Genomic DNA, 20,940 nt, shown 5'->3' with positions numbered 1-20,940 from the left:
AGATTAAAAGCAACTATAAATGGAAGTTCTGATATTGTCCTCCTTCACTCCAGTAAATCACCTTGCACATCCCTGGATGTGTATACCCTACTTTGAGATCACTACAACAGACTTGGAGAGTCAACAAAGTGACTTAATCTATACTTCACAGAACCTGTAAGGTAGGTAGTGCAAAAACAGAAAAACTAAGCCCCAGAGATATAGAATGACTTCTTGAGGTCATGCAGCTAGTTATAGCATAGAGAGGACTAGGACTCACACTGAAGACACAGGCCAGTGTTCTCCTACTCCCTCACAGTAGCTCCCCTGAGCTGTACTCCTCACCACAATTTTTGTGAAGTCAAGAGACTTTGGAGAAGATATAGCTGTATTCAATTATGTGATCTTTCCGTCTTACCAGGATATGAGAGAGATTGTTACAAAGGAACCATAAAACATCATTAGGATGAGATCGAATTGGTACCACTATATTGAGATCAAGGAAAGGAGTCATTTATCTGAAATGAATGAGGAATAGAATGGTCTTAGTTAACAAAGAGCTGCCATGTACATGTAAGAATGAATTATCAACATTTAAAGAAGGCGATATAGCATGGCAGATGGAGAGAACACTGATTTTGCAGGCAGGGATCTGAGATTGAATCCTAACTCTGCCACTTAATATGCCTTCCATGAGCTTGGGCAATTTGCTTAAGCTTACTCACCACTCTGGAGCTGGATAATTTCTACCCCCTAAGACTGATGTGAATATTAAATAAACTTTCAGTAGATGCTCTTTTTCTTCCCATTCCTCAACAAATAGAATACCGTAAATTGTGCTAACCACTAAAATCGGACTGAACATTGGGTATAATTCCATCCAACTTGGGTCATGCAGAAGGCATTTTAGAAATTTCTATTATGGGAATGCAAGCTGGTGCAGCCACTCTGGAAAACAGTATGGAGGTTCCTCAAAAAACTAAACATAGAACTACCCTATGACCCAGCAATTGCACTACTAGGCATTTATCCAAGGGATACAGGTGTGCTGTTTTGAAGGGACACATGCACCCCCATGTTTATAGCAGAGCTATCAACAATAGACAAAGTATGGAAAGAGCCCAAATGTCCATCGATGGATGAATGGATAAAAAAGATGTCATATATATATGGAGTATTACTTGGCAATCAAAAAGAATGAAATCTTGCCATTTGGAACTACATGGATGGAACTGGAGGGTATTATGCTAAGTGAAATTAGTCAGAGAAAGACAAAAATCATATGACTTCACTCATATGAGGACTTTAAGAGACAAAACAGATGAACATAAGGGAAGGGAAACAAAAATAATATAAAAACAGGGAGGGGGACAAAACAGAAAAGACTCATAAATATGGAGAACAAACTGAGGGTTACTGGAGGGGGTGTGGGAGGGGGGATGGGCTAAATGGGTAAGGGGCACTAAGGAATCTACTCCTGAAATCATTGTTGCACTATATGCTAACTAATTTGGATGTAAATTTTAAAAAAATAAAAAATAAAACAAGTTAAAAAAAAGAAATTCCAATAAGTGATTATTATAAATTAAAGAAATGCTTCTTGTTGGAAAGACTGTTGACACAACTAGTTTTTTGTATGCAGAATAATAGCTACAATTGTTTGAAAGCCTACTAGGTGCAAGGATTTCATTAGCTAGTCTACAAGTAATATTTAATTTTCACCACACAATTTGCAGCAAGTATTCTTGTCTTCATTTTACAAATGAAGTTAATTGGTAGAGGGCCCGCAACTAGAATCCAGTCCTGTTTGTTCAAAATCTTCTCCATTAACTATTACATTAGATTAAAGAGTATGAATCTAAAACCTCATTTGCAAACTCTTTCACAGAACACTAACTTTTTGAAATATAAACATTCATTCCAGAATGAAGACTGTTTACCGTAGCTGCATCTGAGAAGTTCACAAAAACACTTTGTATTATTAAAGATTCTGTGAAGCTCTGCAGGGAGGAAACCAATTTATTTTTATTTAACTCAAATTTCACAAATGTATTTGACCATGGAAACCTTTCTTGTTTCCAGGAATACATATTAACATCACCCAGGAACAAATATTCAATAACCACTAGTTTGGGATATGCTTATCTAAAGAAACCACAGGACAACTTCCATTTGACATGTTGATATTATCAGAAGACAAAGACAGATAAGATACTGTTTTCCTAACCCTTTGGAAGATTTACTAGGTATAGAACAGGGAAGATTATATGGCTCTTTTTCTATAGCAACAGTTCCACACAGATAAGCCTTTCCACTCATCAAGCTTGGTCACTTTCGCAAATATAAAATTTGTTTTGGGAAGACAAAACTAAAGGTATTACAGTCTGAACATTCTGGAATTACACCATCCTATTCAGGTGAGATTTTTCAGAACAGAGGAATGACTGTACTGCATATCAAACAACTCATGAGAGAAAACATCTCTTCTTATACAAGCAGCTATAACTAAAATCTTGCTCCTTATAGTGAATTCTCGATGGTAGAGCTGCAGGGCTGATTGATGAGTGCTGCCTACCACAGTAGGGAAATTGCAAAGAGAAACTGCACACAAGACTGAGAGGAGCACGCTGTGCTAATCTGCAATTCCCCATGGTCCCCTGGTGAGGTCTGGAGGCTAGAGAGGAAGGACATGACAATGGGGAGAAATCAGAGAGAGATGGGAGGGGGTTGTCACCAGTGAAAGCAAGGAAGGCTGAGGTTGGTGCATTTATGCCTCTATTGCACTGTACTCTGTCCAGCAGCCGCTGAACAACACAATATAGATTTAGAGCTTGTTAAGATTAGATGCACAGGTATGTCCCTTCCCAGTAATCCACAGAGCCTTTGAGAAAGTACAATTGGGGTCATCAATTTCTATCTGGGAAAAGTGCCAACATACACTTTCCTCAAAGAAATGGAATTTTGGTTTAGAATGTTGAAAAACAAATCCGAAAACAGAGGTGAAGCTGGAGGGGATAGATGCAGTGATAAAGGGCAACATTAATTGAGAAAGCAGCTATGAGTGGTTTTCCATTCCCATCACATACAAAAGTGTCTGGGAAATATTTGACAACATAATAAGCTGAGTTTGGGTTCTCCTTTTTTCCCCAGAGACAAAAAAAAAAAAAGGTTGTAGCAAGATATCAGTATAAATTTTAAAACAGTAATATAGGGTGTTCTATCTCAAATTTTAAAGACTTAACCTATCTATCTCTGAATTATACAGAGCCACTATGTGATGAAGACATGTTATCCCCAAATATAATCCAGTAGAAAAAAAGGAAAATGGAGTCTCTATTAACTTGCTGCTTTGTAACCCAGAACCTCAAATTTGGTTATTTGGTCTTCCCTTTATTCTCATATAAATAAGTTATTTTCTTGTAATACTAAATAAATTCCCAGATCATAAAAAATGAATTTTCCCCTTTGGCCAGTGACCAGAGGATCTCAAGTTCCTCTAATTTTAAAGTTCTGCTTTTGTTATATTCAAAATAGACTGAGTTTGAAAGATATTGTTGATTAGTCTCTATATTTAAAGTATAACAGGGGATGTTAAACTTTACAGAGCATTTATCAACAACTCAAGTCACCAGTATCCATGATGGACAGAATCAGGTTGGTTTCACTTCCCAGGGTAGGAGAGTAGCCTAACAACTCTGATTATCCTCGGGCTATTGCTCCCGGTGTCTTAAAAGCCATTCCTGAAATGTCATTTGCTGTCACCATCATTTTCTGCCAAAGGTGCCAGCATGGTAGCTTCTGAATTGTCCCACTGGTAAAAAAGAAAAAAAGAAAAAGAAGAGAAAACTACAAGCACCCAAATTTACACCACATCATTTTTCATAATAGCTTTATTTATTAAGATATACTTCACACACCATTAAATTTAATCTTTTAAGGGTTACAATCGAATAGGTTTTAGTATATTCACAGAATTGTGCAGCCATTGCCACTATCTAATTGGAGAACATTTTCACCATCCCTAAAAAGAACCTTGTACCCATTAACAGTCACTCTCTATTCCTCTTTCCATCCCATATACTGGGCATTTCTCATAAATAGAATCATACAATATGTAGTCTTTCTGACTGTTTTCTTTCACTTAGCATAATGTTTTCCATGTTCATCCAAGTTGTAGCATATGTATACTTTATGCCCTTTACTGACAAATTTTTATTCCATTGTATAGCTATACCATATTTTATTTATCCATTCATCAGTTCATGGGCATTTGGGCTGTTTTCCACTTTTCAGCTATGATGAATAATGCTGCCAGAAATCTTCATGTACAGATTTATATAGAGGCATGTTTTCCATTCTCTTGGGTATATACCTAAGAGTGAAATTGCTGGGTCATATGGTGAATCTAAGTTTAATCTGTTGAGGTGCTGCCAAACTATTTTCCAAAGAGGCTGCACCATTTCACAATCCTATCAGCAATGTATGAGGGTTAAATTTCTCCATATCTTTGCCTACACTTGTTATTATCTTTTTTTTTTTAATTTTAGTCATCTTAATAGATGCAAAGTGGTATTTCATTATGGTTTTGATTTCCATTTCCCTAATGACTAGTCAGATTGAGCAACTTTTCATGTCTTTATTGGCCATTTGTTTATCTCTTTTGGAGAAATGTCTATTCAAATACTCTAGCCATTTTTTAATTGGGTCATTGTCTTTTTATTATTATTGACTTATAACAATATATTCTATATTGTAGATAGAAGTCTCTTATCAGATTTATGATTTGAAAATATTTTTTCCATTTCCATGGATTGTCTGTTTACATTCTTAATGATGTCCTTTGAAGTATAAAAGTTTTAAATTTTAATGAAGTCTAATTAATTTATTTTTTCTTTTGTCATTCATGCTTTTGCCATCATATCTAAGAAGACATTGCCTAATTCAAGGTCATAAGGACTTATTTCTGTGTTTTTCTTTTGTTTTTCTTTTTTTTTTTTTATTGTTTATTTATTCTTGAGAGAGAAAGAGGGACAGAGACTGAGACAAAGCAAGAGTGGAGGAGGGGCAGAGCAAGAGAGGGACACAGAATCTAAAGCAGGCTCCAGGCTCAGAGCTCTCAGCCGAGAGCCTGACAGGAGACTCGAACTCACAAACTGTGAGATCATGACCTGAGCCAAAGTCGGATATTTAACCGACTGAGCCACTCAGGCGCCCCTCTGTGTGTTTCTTCAGAATGTTATAGTGTCAGATCCTTCATTTAGGCTTATGATTTTTTTGAATTAATTTTTGTGTATCATGTGAGATAGGGATCCAACTTTATTCTTTTGAATGTAGATATCCAGTTGTCCCCAATCATTTGTTTACCCTTTTCCCCTTCATTGGGTTGTCTCAGCTCCCTTGCAAAAATTAATTGACCATTAAGAGTTTACTTCTGGGCTCTTTATTCTATTCCATTGTTCTATATTTCTATCCTCTGCCAGTTCCACATTGTCTTGATTACAGTAGCTTTGTCATAAGTTTTAAAATTGGGAAATATGAATTCTCCAATTTTGTTCTTCTTATTCAAGGTTTTTTTTAAACTCTTTGAATTTTGGGGCACCTGGGTGGCTCAGTTGGTTAAGGGTCCGACTTAAGCTCAGATCATGATCTCATAGTTTGTGGATTCAAGCCCCATGTTGGGTTCTGTGTCTCTCCCTCTCTCTCTCTGCCCCTCCCCCACTTGTGCTCTGTCTCTCAAAAATAAATAAACATTAAAAAAATTTTTTTAACTCTAAATTTTTCATTTCTTTGTATTTCTATGTGAAATTTAGGATCAGCTAATCAATCTCTACAAATAAAGGCAGCTGAAATTTTGATAGGGATTACACTAAATTTATTGACAAATTTTGGAATATTGCCCTCTTAACAGCATTGTCTTTTGATACATTGCTATTTATTTAGGCCTTACTTGATTTCTTTTGATGATATTTTATAGTTTTTAGTGTATAAATCTTTCATTTGTTTTAAAAATTTATTCCTAATTATTTTGTTCTTCTTGATGCTATTGTTAAAGAATTATTTCTTAATTTCATTTCTGAGTGAACAATTGACAATATATGGAAATATAACTAATATCTGTATATTCATCTTATATCAGGCAACCTTGCTGAACTTGCTGGTTAGCTCTAATAATGTATGTGTGTGTGTGTGTGTGTGTGTGTATTCCTTAGGATTTTCTATATAATCATATAATCATATGATCATATAATTTGCACAGTGATCAGTTTACTTCTTCCTTGTCAATATTGATGCATTTTATTTCTTTATTTCTTTTTCTTGCCTAATTACCCTGACTAGAAACCTCTAGTACAATGTTGAATAGAAGTGACAAGAGCATACACCCTTGCCTTGTTTTTGATCTTAGAGGAAAAGCATGCAATTTTTCACCAATAAGAATGATTTTAGCTGCACTGTTTTTGTATATGGCTGGACTTTGTCAGGTTGAGGAAATTCCCTTTTTGTTCTAGTCTGTCAAATTATTTCACTATGAAGGAGTGTTGGACTTAGTCAAATGATTTTCTGCATCTAATGAGAGAATCACATCATTTTTTTCCTTTAATCTATTAGCATAATATAATAATATTCCATTGGTTGAAGTTTGTATGTTGAACAATCTTACATTCCTGGAATACATTCTACTTGCTCATGGTGTATAATCCTCTTAATACATTGCTGGATTCAGTTTTCTTGTGTTTTCTTGAGAATTTTTATATCTGTGTTCAAAAGAGATTATCGGTCCATAGTGTTCTTGTAATGCCTTTTTCTCATTTTGGTAACAGGGTAGTATTGGTCTCATAGAATTACTATGAAAACATTCTCTCCTCTTCTACTTTTTGGAAGAGCTTATGAGGATTGGTGTTAGTTCTTTTTTAAGCATTTGTTAGAATTTCACCAGTGAAGCCATTTTGACCTGGGCTTTTCTTTGTGGGAAGTATTTTTATTACTCACCTAATCTCTATGCTTGTTATATTCAAATTTTCTATTTTTTTTCAGTCCATTTCAATAGTTTGTGCCTCACTAAAAATGTGTCCATTTTATCTAGATTGTCTAATCTGTTGGCATGCAATTGTTCATAGATTTCACTTACAATGGTTTTTATTTCTGAAAGGTCAGTATCCTCTCCTTCATTTCTAATTTGGTAATTTCAGTCTTCTCTATTTTTCCCTTACTCATCTGAGATAAATATTTGTCAATTTTCTTGATCTTTTCAAAAAATGAACTTTTAATTTTGTTGATTCTATGATAGTATTGTCTGTATTATTTATTTCTATTTAGTGTGTTTTTCTTTCTTTTATTCTTCTTGCTTTGGGTTTAGTTTGCTCCTCTGTTTCTAGTATGTTAAGGGAGAAGTTTAAGTTATTGATTTGATATCTTTCTTCATGTTAATATAGGCATTTATAGCTATGAATTTCTGTCTAATAATTATTTGAGCTGTATCCCATAACCTTTGGTATGATATATCTTCCTTTTCACTATCTCAAAATATTTCTAATTTCCCTTGTGATTTTTTCTTTGATCCATTGGTTATGAGTGTACTATTTAATGTACCTATATTTTCAAATTTCCCAAAAATCCTTCTGTTGTTAATTTCTAATTTTATTCCATATGGTCAGAGAATTTACTTGGAATGATTTCAATCTTTTTAAACTTCTTAAGACTTGTTTTATGACCTAACATATGTCTATCATGAATAATGTCCCATTTGCACTTGGGAAGACTATATATTCTACTATTGTTAAGTGGAATGTTATATAGATGTTGTTACACCTAGTTGTTTTGTTTTGTTCAAGTCTTCTACTTCCATGTTGATCTTGCGTATTTATTCTTTTCATTCTTGAAAGTAGGATACTGAAGTTTCCAACTATTAGTGTTGAATTATTTATTTTTCCCTTCAATTCTGCCATTTTTTGCTTTGTGTATTTTAGGGGTCTGTTAAGTACATGCATATTTATAATTATTATGTCTTCCTAATGGATTGACCCTTGTGTCATTATAAAATTTCCCCCTTTGTCTCTGGTAGCAATTTTGTCCAAACATCTGTTTTGTCTGATAGAAGAATAGCCATTCTAGGTCACTTTTGGTTAATGCTTCCATGGTATATCTGTTTCCATTCTTTTACTTTCAATTTAATTGTATCTTTCAATCTAAAGTGTATCTCTTAGAGGCAGCATATAGTTGAATTGTTTTTTGAATCTATTATCCCACATTCTGCCTTTTGTTTGGAGTGTTAAGCTTCACATTTACTGTAATTTCTGGTAAGATTGGATTTATATATGTCATTTTCCTATTTGCTTTCTCTATGTTTTATGTTTTATGTCTTATATCTTTTTGTTCCTCTGTTCCTTGATCTTTTGTGTGTGTTAAATAGGTATTTTCTAATGTACCATTTTGTTTCTCTTTTGCAATATTTTAAAATTTATACCCTAGGGATTACAATTAACATCTTAACTTAGAGCGATCTAGTTTAGATAAATACCAACTTACTTTCAATGATATATAAAATATTGCACCAATTCCTGTCCTCCCCCTTTGTGTTATTGTCATATAACTTACATGTTCATAATTATAAGTCCATCAATACAGCTTTATAATTATTCTTTTATGCAGTTGTCTTTTAAATTAGATAGAAGAAGAAAATAGTTACAAGCAAAAAATACATTTAGACTATCTTTTATTTTTATAAAATAAAATACCTTTTACTGGCAGTATTTCTTCATATGCAGTTAAGTTACCATCTAGTGTCCTTTTATTTTATCCAAAAGGTCTCCCTTTACTATTTGCCATAGGGCATGTCTATCAGTAATGACTTCTCTCAGTTTATCTGAGAATTTTGTATTTCTCCTTTGTTTTTTTGAAAAATAGCTTTGCTAGGTATAAAATTTTTCATTGACAGTGTTTTCCCTTCAGCATTTTAAATAGCTCATTTCATTGCCTTTGAGACACTATGGCAATTTTTTTTATGAGAGTCAGCTAATAATCTTATTTAGGATCCCTTAAACTTGGTGAATCACTTATCTCTTGCTATTTTCAAGATTTTGTTTGTTTTTTGGCTTTGGCTTTAGACTGTTTGACTATGGTGTGTCAAGGTGTGGATCCTTTTGACTTTGTCCTACTTGGATTTATTGAGGTTCTTGGATGTGCATATTAATCTTTGCATGAAATTTAGGAAGTTTCCAGCCATTATTTTTTCAGACATTCTCTATGCTCTTTGCTCTTTCCCCTTTCTTCTGAGACTTCATTGTACATATGTTGGTACTGTGATAACATTCCACATGTTTCTGACATTCTGTTTATTTTTCTTCATTCTTTTTACCTTCTGTTTCTCAAACTCATTAATCTAAATTGACCTGTTTGCAAGTTTGCTTTTTCTTTCTTTTGTTATTCATGCTTCCAGTGATATTTTCATTTCAGTTATTGTAGTGATAAACTCCAAATTTTCTAGTTTGTTCTTTTTATATATAGGTTCTCTTTACGGATATTCTATATTTGGTGAGACTATATTTTCATATTTTCCTTCAATGTTTTAGACTTGGTTTCCTTTAAGTATTTGAATATATTTATAATAGGTGGTTTAAAGTCTTTGTCTATTGGGGTACCTGGGTGGCTCAGTCACTTGAGCGTTTGACTTTGGCTTAGGTCATGATCACCCAGTTTTGTGAGTTTGAGCCCTGCATTGGGTTCTGTGCTGACAGTGCAGAGCCTGGAGCCTGCTTTGGGTTCTCTGTCTCTCTCTCTCTCTCTCTCTCTTTATGTGCCTCTCCCCCACTCATGTTCTCTCTACAAAATAAATAAACATTAAAAAAATTCTTTTAAAATCTTTGTCTATTAAGTTCAACATCCAGGGACAGCTCCCCCCTGCCCCTACCTCCATGTATAGGCTACATTTTGCTCTTTATTCACATGTCCTGTAACTTTTTGTTAAACTCTACACATTTTAAATAATGTAATGTAACACCATAGAAGATTACTCCTTAGGGTTTGTTGATCTGTGTTGTTGTTGCTGCTCTTTATTTAGTGACTTTTCCAGATTAATTCTTGAAAATCTGTATTTTATGTCAGTTTAGCTGCAGATATCTGTGCTCAGATAGCTGAGTGGCCAACTAACGATTAGACAGATATTTCCTTAAATGCCTTGAACAAATAAGTCTCACAGCCACTGCCAAGCGACTGTAGGTATGTATTGGGCTATGACTTCAATGCTCTAGCAGGCAGTTTACAACTCTGCCTTAACTTCCACATCCTGCTTGCACAGAGCCTTCAGGTTAGCCAGAGGGAATATATTATGGCCTTCTCAGATCTGTCCTAGGCATGTTCACAGCTCTGCACATTTGCATGGACCTCTATATCAGGAACATGTTGGAGCTTTCCAAAATTCCCTATGGATGTCTTATTCTCCAGTTTTTTCATAAAATTTTTGGTAATCCTCTATTTAGCCCAAACTTGTATCCCTACTTCTGGCAGCTGCAATGTTAAACAATTACTGCTGGTTGTTTCAACGAATGTCCTGGGAATGTGACATTTATTATAATAAACATAATAACCAATTTTGATGGGACAAATGAGTTCAGTGCAAAGTATCTGAGGAGATGATGTAAGAGCTGGGCATGACTTATGAGCTGTAATTTGGCACATAGAGAAGGAAGGCAGGAAACCAGGCAAAGACAGCATCGCTAGAGCCCATAAAGTATTGGGACCTGGTGGTACAGGGTGACTAATGCCCAGAAAGAAGTTATGGCTGGAAAAGGAACATAAAATAAGATGATGAGGGACTTTGGTTAAGGAAGGCCTTGGCCAAGGAAGACTAAGAAGTTTAAACTTTACTTTTTTAGGTTATGGAGAATCATAGAAAGTTCTTGCACAGAGAAATCATTTAATTATTAGTTTATTCAACAAATATGCATTTTCTATTGTATGTCAAACACTGTTGTATGCATTGAGGATGAAGTAGTGAACAGGACAATAGTCCTGACCTCATAAAGCTTACAGTCTTGGGAGGGAAGAAATACAATGAGGAAAAAATATTAAACATATATTACAGATTTAGGTTGGGATGAGTACTATGAATTAAAGCAAGGGAAGGTTGGAGACAGCTTTGGAGCCTGAAACGTAGGAGGTGGCCATGTAGGGACAGTCAAGGGAAGCCATCTCTGAGGAGGGAACAATCACTGAAATAAGAGGAAACCAAAACTTTAAGGAGCTGCAAATCCATGGAGGAGCAATGGCAAGTTTGAATAACCTGAGGCAAGAATGGAATTGCATTTTCAAAGAAACATAAGAAAACTTGGGAGTAAAGTAAGGGAGAGAGTGATAAGAGATGAGATCTAACAAAAAAGCATGAATTAGATAATGGTCTTGTAGACCAGGGTAAAGAGTTTTAGTTTTACTGTAAGTCAAGGTAGGAAAGCATTGGAGGAATTTAAGCGGGGAAGTGACATGATGTGATTTACATTTTCTAAAGGTCACTGGTTGACTGAATGAAAAATGGACAGTAGAAGGACAAGAGTAGAACAATCTATTTGAGAGATTACAGTGGCCTGAAAGATGTGCTTGGATTTAAGATATATTTTAAATATAAAGCTATAGAACTTGGTGAGGCATGTTAGGAGAAAGGAAAAAAATAAGGCCAATTCCTAGGTTGTGAGCTTAAGCAACCAAATAAATGGTGGTGCCGATAATGGAAAAGAGGAGGAGGGGCAGAAGGAAAAATCAGGGGTTTGGACTGAGGCATATTAAGTTTGAGATGTTAATTAGCTCTGTTAGTGCAGTTGTCAAGTGGGCAGCTGGATATTTGAGTCTAGTGCTTAGGAGAGAAGTCAGAACTGGGTATAAAAATTTGACAGTATCAAGCTTAGAGGTGGAGTTGGTGGGTCACTTAGGGAATGTTCATTACAATGAACAAATTTGTCATTATGAATAAAATATCAAGATTAAGTTATATTTTAAGCATCGTTTTTATGTAGCTTGAATGTAGATTTTTATTTTTCCCTTTATATACTCCAGTCTCACCATCAGTATTTTCTGCTGCTTCATTATAAACCAATTAGCTTCATATTGTTACTATTAACAGTAATAACCATTAAGTGCCTCCTCAAGGCAAACATTGGATGCAGAACTGTTTAAGAAACGTACTCTCTCTGTTCTTATGCAGAAAGCTTATCAGCTGTGGAGTTCTACATTATGCCATTCTGCTGTAGTTCATTATTCTTAACAAAGAAAGTGTCACTTGCACATAATGGAACCATATTTTGTGTGTTATAGGTCACTTTGGTTTGGAAAATTTTTAAGCAATAACTTTTGTGTCTCCTTGTTCTGCTTGGACTTTGAATATTAAATTTTTTGCAATAGGCTCAGCATTTACATTAGCAAATAATGTACTTTGCCTTCCTACTCATTTAACTATGGAAATTAGTCTGCACTATGATTTGATAATCTGTTTTAAAATACTATCTCAGTTTAGGGGTAAGGAGAATAATTTTCCTATATGATGGAAGCTATTTAGTGAATTGATTAAGAAACAAAAGGAACCAGCTTTGATTCTGAATTCCCTTCTAATAGTGCTGAAAGCCTTCTTATAAAAAGAAATTTTCTTCTGACACCATCAGACATTCTTAAGATTTAGCAGGATTGCGTGACCTCAAAATAAAACTATACCAATTCTGTATCTGTGTTTCTAAGGCAATGCATCATCAGGTTGGTCGTGTATAAGAACAAGGTAAAATTGGCCAATAGGGAACAAAATACAAAGGAAGGACAGAGGGTGGCTTGGGAGAAGCTACTTGGTTTTCCCAAAGTCAAATATGCTAAAAAACACTTGGAATAAGTATGCATGTTAAAAGTAGATATAGCTTTTTTGTATAGAAGGGAATAGAAAGGGAAAGAAAAAGTCCAATGAGGAAAAAGAAATTATATTCCAAAACCCATTTTATCTACCTTATTGAGCATAGAAATAAATAACAATTAAAAATACTACTTGGAGCTCCTGGGTGCCTCAGTCAATCAGGCATCAAACTCTTGATTACAGATCAGGTCAGGACCTCACATTTCCCGTGAGTTTGAACCCTGTGTTGGGCTTTGCACTATCAATACAGAGCCCACTTGGGATTCTCTCTCTCTCTCTCTCTCTCTCTCTCTCTCTGTCTCTTGCTCCTCCCCCACTTGCACATCACATGTGTGTGCTCTCTCTCTCTTTCTCTTAAAAATAAATAATAATAATAATAAATGACACTTCTTTTAAACACTAGAAGGTTATTCTTTGGTAATGTGTGAAAAATAGCAACCTGGAAGGATTATTGGTGCAGTTAATCCTGAAATTACGTTAAGCCTTTTTGTGAAGTTGGGGCCTGCATGCCACATCAACACTGCAGTGGTGGTTCCATGCTTTAATTAAAGCACTGCTGTCCACTTTTCTCCTGTCCTGAGGAAAAAATGGGGGAAATAGGGAGAGTCCAGAAATATGTGGTAACATCTATATCTGGGGCCCACCATGCCCAACTACTCAATTGTTTCCATACGTGTTACTTACTTGCAGCCCAAGTAGGAATTGAACAAGAAGGCCAACATAAACTTATTTTTTTATTAAAGTCATTAAAAAGAAATTTTTTTAATGTTTTTTATTTATTTTTGAGAGAGAGAGGCAGAGAGAAAGACACACACACAGAATCCGAAGCAGGCTCCAGGCTCTGAGCTGTCAGCACAGCCAGACGCCCCTATTAAAGTCATTATTTTAAGTTTATTTACTCATTTTGAGAGAGAGAGCATAAGCAGGGAAGGGGCAGGGGGGTGGGGGGAAGGGGGAGAGAGAGAATCCCAAGCAGGCTCTGCACCCCCCTACATGGGGCTCGAACTCACGAACTGTTGAGATCATGACTTGAGCTGAAATCAAGAGTGGGACACTTAACCAACTGATCCACCCAGGTACTCCAGCATAAACTTATTTTTAATGAATGCAAAAATAAATGACTTATTTGGTGTCCCTTAGAGATATTAAAAGCAAAAATGGGCAAGGAGAGGAGAGGCATTAGAAAAAAATGCCCTGATAAAAGTAGGGAAAACAAGAAATGAAAAATGGCTCTTATTAGGAAACTAAGTGATAACTCTATTAGGTTCTATTTTCCTCTTGATGCTGCAAGAAATTCCTACTTCTTCCCCCTGGTCAAAGTAGATGGGGGATTTTTTCTCTTCTCTATTGACTGGTAGCTGCAAGCAGTGATGAAGTGATCAGCAACCATTTTATCAGTTGTCCAAAAAGCGGTTTCTACAAATTCACTCTGTATTTATAGCGTTCCTCCCCTATTAAGGTAAAAAATACGGGTTTTTTTGCATTTGTGTGTGAACTATAGAATAAAAGTCATCAGAAACTAAACTTTTAAGAAATGTTGGGTTTATCGACAAAAATTGTGTTATAGCAAGCAAATCAAAGCCTCCCTTCACACATCAGCAGATCAACTTTTGGTATTCAAGCTCTTCTTAGGTGCTGAGAAAGGAAATTCTCAGGGAATGGACTATGATGCATAACACTATTATGTATGTTTCTCCAGGAATTTCTAAGAAAATTTTATTTTTACACAAAAGTCCACAAATAAATCAGAACTGAAGTGTGTAAGTGCAACATTTAAGTTGTGATCTCAAGAGAGAGAGAGATCAATTTAATTCCTTTTCTTAAGCATGACATATTTATACTTACCTTGCTGATGAAGTAATTAGAACCAATGTACAGGGAGCAGGCATTTATGTTGTCAAAGGAAAACCCACAATGACTAGCAAAAAACCCTTCACTAAAAAAGTGTATAGATTCCATTATATTCAGAGTGCTAAAAGAATAAAAGTTAAAGTTATAAAAAGGAACAAGTTGTGTAAACGTGAAAGTTCACAAAGATACCACTTGGGGTATGATATTATTAAATATTAACATCACAAAATAAAATTACAGGAAACTCTAAATAATGAAAAATACAGTTCTCAAGCAAAGATGCCACTTGAGGGTAGATATACCAGCACCAAGCAATTCCAGAGTAATTCTGAATGTGCAAAAGGAAAGGTCTAACTGAATCATTGTTTCTTTGTTGATGTGTTGAAGTAATAAAAATTCTAAGAGCAGAGAGCGCTCACATTTGCTTGAGGTTATAGAAGGAAAATATTTTTGTTCTGCAGATGTTTTTCCTTTCAGATCCATTCTGAAAGGTATAGAAATTTGGTTCAGGCTGTGGAATTTGTTAAAATCTGGGACTTTCACAAACCATAAGAGACTCTTAAATACAGAGAACAAACTGAGGGTTGCTGGGCAGGTGTTCGACGGAGGATGGGCTAAATGGGTGATGGGCATTATGGAGGGCACTTGTTGGGATGAGCACTGGGTGTTATATGTATGGGATGAATCACTAAATTCTATTCCTGAAACCATTACTATATTATATATGTATGGGATGAATCACTAAATTCTATTCCTTAAATCATTATTATACTATACATTAACTAACTTGGATTTAAATTAAAAAAAAAAAGAAAAAGAAAAAAATTGAAATAAAATAAAATCTGGGACTTTAAGCTCACCGAAAGGAAGGTTCTAAAAAAAGTCCCTTCAAATTAATTCTTACAGTTAACATCTTTATATATGGAAATATTCTTCATTTATAATCACTTTCCTCAAATTAATTTCTTCAGTGAACATATCCATTAAATAGATTCAACCAAAGCAGACCAAAGCAGGTAAACAAATGATAGCAGTGGACCATCTAGTGACTCTTAATGCACCCCCACCCTCTCTGCTTTCTGTGTCAGAGGGTAGAAAATGTAGTCACAGTACAATGGGAGTCAGGTGATGTTCCTTTTAGAATGAAAAAGCCCCTAAAGTCAAGCATTTGCTTTAAAACCTCATTTAGAACACAGCAAAAACTGACAGTCTGTAGAAAACACACTGAGTCACTTGAAGGGGCAGTAACATTACAATAGGGCTATTAAGATGAATCCCAGGTGGGAAAAAAAGAGGAAAATCATAGAATACACTCAAGATAGCCGAGATAATTCCTATCCCCCTATACCATAGAAAGAGCACTGTAGGCCTCCCCCATCAGGTAACTTTGCAATTCTATTAGACCTTGAGTCCGTTGAGGGCAGGAATTATATTATCTCAGGATTTAGGGGTGCATGATGGCATATGGTATAAGCTCTGCCATGCCTTAAGGGCTCCTTAAATATTTGTTGAGTAAATAGAAACCATACAGGGAGAGAATAAGGAAATAAGAAGGGAGGCAGGGAGAGGCGAATTTAAAAAGGAAAGAAAGAGGGAAGAATGGATGGCAGGAGGAGGAAAACAGAAATACTTTTAACAAGACCTGGTAATTATTTTTTGTCCCCCTGGAATAGCCAAGGATATTATATAAATGTACTAGATCTTGTTTGAAAATTGAAGTTTGTATTAACTTACTGCCATCCACGGCTTCTACCGGGGATGAAATTGCTCGCTAACTCTTGTGGAATTTAATTTACTTAGCACTTAGTAAAGCAGCAGACTTTCAGGTTTAAGGTATGCATTGAGATCGATGGTCTGAAGATACACCTCTAAGGAGAGTTCACTGCCAAGTCAGCCAACTGTTTCATGCTGCAAGCAGCTGATGAGCTAAGTGTTCCGTGTGCTTAGTAATACTCACGGCTTTTTGGAGTAGACACATCTCCACACTCACCCTCAAACAACAGGCCCCAACAGCCCACAGAGTTTTATCCAGATCTAGAAGCCAGCCTTTCAAACACATCTGAAAGTGCTTTCTTCAAACAATCTGAGCGATCTGTGTGGTTTCAGTCTTCTGTTCTTCAAGATGTGATATTTGTAGGGGAGCTAAAACAGAGTAGGCAGACTCAGGCATGATATATCTCACTATGTTACCCGGTATGTATCATAGTCCGACTTTCATTCATCTAGCACTTGGGCCAAGTTAGTGCATATGTCAAAAAAAAATATTATAAGGAGGGGCGCCGGGTAGCTCAGTTGGTTAAACGACTGACTCTTGCTTTCAGCTCAGATCATGATCTCACAGTTTTGTGAGTTGGAGCCCCACATCTGGCTCCGTGCTGGTGGTGCTTAGCCTGTTTGGGATTCTCTCTCTCTCTCTCTCTCTCTCTCTCTCTCTCTCCTGTCTCTCTCCTTCCCTGCTTGTGCAGTCTCTGTCTCTCTCAAAATAAATAAACTAATATACATATATGTGTGTGTGTGCATGTGTGTGTATTTTTTTAAGTTCTTTATTATATATAAGGAAGTCACAGATAACAAAGAATCAAATAGGAAGAAACAGACTTAGTATAAGCAAAAGTGTGGTTAGAAGTGAAGCAGATGTTATGAAATCTCTATCCCTATCCCTGAGAATCCTCTGAAAACAGAACCCATTCAGTAAGTGTCGATTGCTTTGGCCACTTTACATACACTGACTTGAAGCCTAGGGATCAGAGTTTACAGAACCAAGTTTAAATCAGGCTCTACTATGGATTAGATGTATGACCTTGAAAGAGTTCCTTGGCTCCCCAAAATTTAGTCACCTCAACTGTAGAGTGGTAGTATTAATAGAAATATAATCTTTTGGGGCACCTGGGTGGCTCAGTCAGTTGAGCAGCCGACTCTTGATTTCAGCTCAGGTCATGATCCCAGGGTTGTGGGATCAAGCCCTGTGTTGCACTCTGTGCTGAGCCTGAAACCTGCTTGAGATTCTCTCTCTCTCTCTCTCTCTCTCTACCTCTCTCTCTCCCTCCCTCTCTCTCTCTCTACCTCTCTCTCTCTCTCCCTCTCTCCTCTTCCTCTCTCTCCCTCCCTCCATCTACCCCTCCCCTGCTCTCTCTCAAAAAAAAGAGAAAGAAATATAATTTTCAATCCACTCATTAGCAACTATTTGCTTGCACATATTCAGAAAGCATCTCACTATGTAAACCATAAACACAAGGGCTTGGTTTTGATCACCATATATTCTCAGTGCCTAGAATAGCACGTGGGAAGTCTTCAAAAAATATTGCTGAATGAATTACCCCACCTCTCTTTGCCACAGTTTCCTCATCAGAGAAATGGGATGCTGATAATAGAATCAACTTAACTGGGTTGTGTGACGATTAAATGAGACACCATATATTAAGTACTTAGAATAGTGTCTGGCACTGTGCTCAAAAATTCTAGTTGCTTTAAAAATAATAATAACTGTTATTATTAGTTATGGCTTCTAACCTCAATGAGTTTGCCTACTGGAATATCAAACTAGTGAGCAAAACTGTCAATTACAATACAGATATAATATCAGCACAATAACAGGTGACTGTGGATTTACAAGCTGGTGCTTCACAACACAATTTGTGGAGTAAGTGAGTACTCCTTAGAGAGACTGGCATATGCATCCTACAGTGTTTCAAAAACTAAATCCACTCACCTAATGGAAAAGAAGCCTGTACATGGTCACCAGAAATCATTGTCTGCTACAATTTCCAGGAGAATCATAGGACATGTATACCAATGTTGTTCTCTTTCTCTTCCTGTGATTCTTACATTATGATGTCAGATAGGATGGAGAAGACCTGCTTGGTAAGATGCCCTCGTTCCTCTACAGATCAAGCTCTAATATAGTGGCTTCAAACTGTGTTCCAATGAACGCTGGGATTCTGCAGCCATCACCTGGGCACAACCTCCTCTAAATCACAGGAAAACCGGACTAAGAAAGGCTCTCCAGAACCTCCACCCTGCATTTTCCATAGATCTAGAAATTTGTGTATGATTTCTTTGGAAAACATCACTCCACTGTGAAAGTTAATAATAATTCTTTAAAGTTTAAAATTCACTGCCCTAGAGATTCTTCTAAGAGACCCTTATCAGGGAGAACAAGATTCCTTGCTCCCAGCAAAGGCAAATGTTTGGTAAAAAGAAATTTTGAAAAGCTCCTAAACAGGGAGTTTTCTACCTGGCATATTTCCCAGCCTTCCATGGAGAATTGAGCATGATATTTCTTTTTAATGCAATATTGTAGGAAACATGGTTCAGTGAATAAAATATCAAATTTACTGAACAGTGAAATATTACAAATCCTCTTGAAGTATTGATTCATGATCTTTTGCTTGGTTTCAAAGTGGATCACATATTACAGAAAGTAAACATAAATGACATAAATAAATTACAGTTATAATTTCATCTATATTAAGAAAAAGATATGGGCCAATCCATTGAGTCTACTCCATTTGTAGTCATTTTGCATGTCCAGACAATTATTTGTATCTTTGAAAGTTTGGAGAGTCATTAACTGATAAAGGGTTTCCAACTTCCTCCCTCTACAACAGCAAAATATAAAACAAAAACAAAAAACAAATCAAATATATTTTAAAAGCTTACCAAATTGAAATAGTTATATCATAAACATAGAAATACATTCTGTCAATAAAAAATCATTTAATGAAAATAAAAGTACTTCCATTGCTTTCTAATGCCACTCATTAATACTTGGGTTAGTGAACACTATTATCCCTCAGATTATTCTAATAATTCAAGCATGTGTAAGGAAAGAGAAATAACACATGTTGGATGTGTACTATATACTGGGCATTAAACATAGAGTTGAATGCTTAGTGGACAGTCATTTGGTGAATTGATGAATAAATCCTTACCATAATCCAGCTCTTTTTTTTTTATAGTCAAGGAAACAGGTTCAGGGATTTTTCCCAAATTTTCAGATCTAATAAGAGCCACGACTGAAACTCAGTTTGTCTCCTGACATGCCCATATTCTACCCAATATATCAGAGTAATTAGTACAATGATTATTGTATTACCCATTTGTTGTGGGTTGGATTGTGTTCCCCCAAATTCCTATGTTGATGTCCTAATGTCCAGTACCTCAGAATGTGATCTTATTTGGAGATAAGATCTTCACAGATGTAACTGAGTTAAAATGAGGTAACCGGGATGGGTCCTACTCCAATAAAACTAGTGTTCTTAGAAGAAGAAATTTAGAGACAGACATGCAGAAAGGGAGAATACCATGTGAAGACAAAGGCAGAGGTCAGGGTGACACTTCTACAAATGAAGGAATGCCAGAGATTACCACCAAACCATCAGAAGGTAGGCAGAAGTAGGGTGCAGATTTTCAGTCACACCCCTCAGAAGAAACCAATCCTGCCAACACATCACCTTGGACTTCTGGCCTCCAGAATTGTGAGACAATGAGCTTCTATTGTGTAAGACACCCCCCTCAACTTGTGGTCTTTTGCTATGACAGCCCTAGCAAACTAATACACCATTACTTTGAGAGAATTGGGTTGGTTATTGAAATTCACTGATGGTTGCCTCTGCTAGAGAACAAGCATTGACACAACTGAGATATTTCTGGAACAGGATGACACAATTCTATTTTTTTTAGTTTAAAAATTTTTCCTTCATAAAGACTCAAATACACCGAATTAAATCCTAAATGAGCAAAAGAGTTAAATGTAAAAACAAAAACATTTTTTTTGAAACTAAGAGAAAAAAAAAAAACAGAGCCAAGTATTTTCTTGATCTAGAAAGGAGAAAAATATTTTCTGAGAAGAAAGAAAGAAAGAGAACAAAGAAAGAAAGGAGGGAAGGAAGGAAGGAAAGAAGGAAGGAAGGAAAGAAGTTCGTTGACTATATTTGAAAAATATAAAACTTCTGCACTTCAAATAAAAATTAAAAGGCAAACAGCAAAGTATGGGGAAACATCTGCAAAATATGTCAGTGAGCATTGGTCTTGTTATATGAAGAGTCCTTATAAGTCAATAAGGAAAATATAAATGCTCCAATAGACAACATGAACAAAAGACATGAACAAGCTCAATTCACAAAAGAAGAAATAAAAATGTCCCATAACATATGAAAAATATGCAAATAATTGAGAAAATAAAATTTTTAATGGTTAATTGACCAAGTCTCAGTGTTGGTAGTATGTGTTAA

The 20,940-nt window shown here is 35.8% G+C and overlaps 1 protein-coding gene and 1 long non-coding RNA gene across 23 annotated transcripts in view; one reads left to right on the top strand and one right to left on the bottom strand.

Annotated features, from left to right (window-relative positions):
* Nucleotides 1-18,485, bottom strand: part of LOC122224979 — a 41,532-nt gene extending 23,047 nt beyond the window's left edge. Inside the window, exons 1-2 of the long non-coding RNA XR_006205046.1 lie at nucleotides 18,417-18,485; nucleotides 16,698-16,849 (exon numbers count right to left, since the gene is read on the bottom strand). This is a non-coding gene — a long non-coding RNA (uncharacterized LOC122224979). The remainder of the gene's footprint in view (nucleotides 1-16,697; nucleotides 16,850-18,416) is intronic.
* The window catches only part of ANKS1B (ankyrin repeat and sterile alpha motif domain containing 1B), a 1,079,782-nt gene that overhangs the window by 892,620 nt on the left and 166,222 nt on the right, over nucleotides 1-20,940 (top strand). The window lies entirely within an intron of this gene.

Source organism: Panthera leo, chromosome B4 (assembly GCF_018350215.1).
Source record: "Panthera leo isolate Ple1 chromosome B4, P.leo_Ple1_pat1.1, whole genome shotgun sequence".
Classification (NCBI taxonomy): domain Eukaryota; kingdom Metazoa; phylum Chordata; class Mammalia; order Carnivora; family Felidae; genus Panthera; species Panthera leo.
This window is presented reverse-complemented; position numbering and strand designations above follow the sequence as displayed.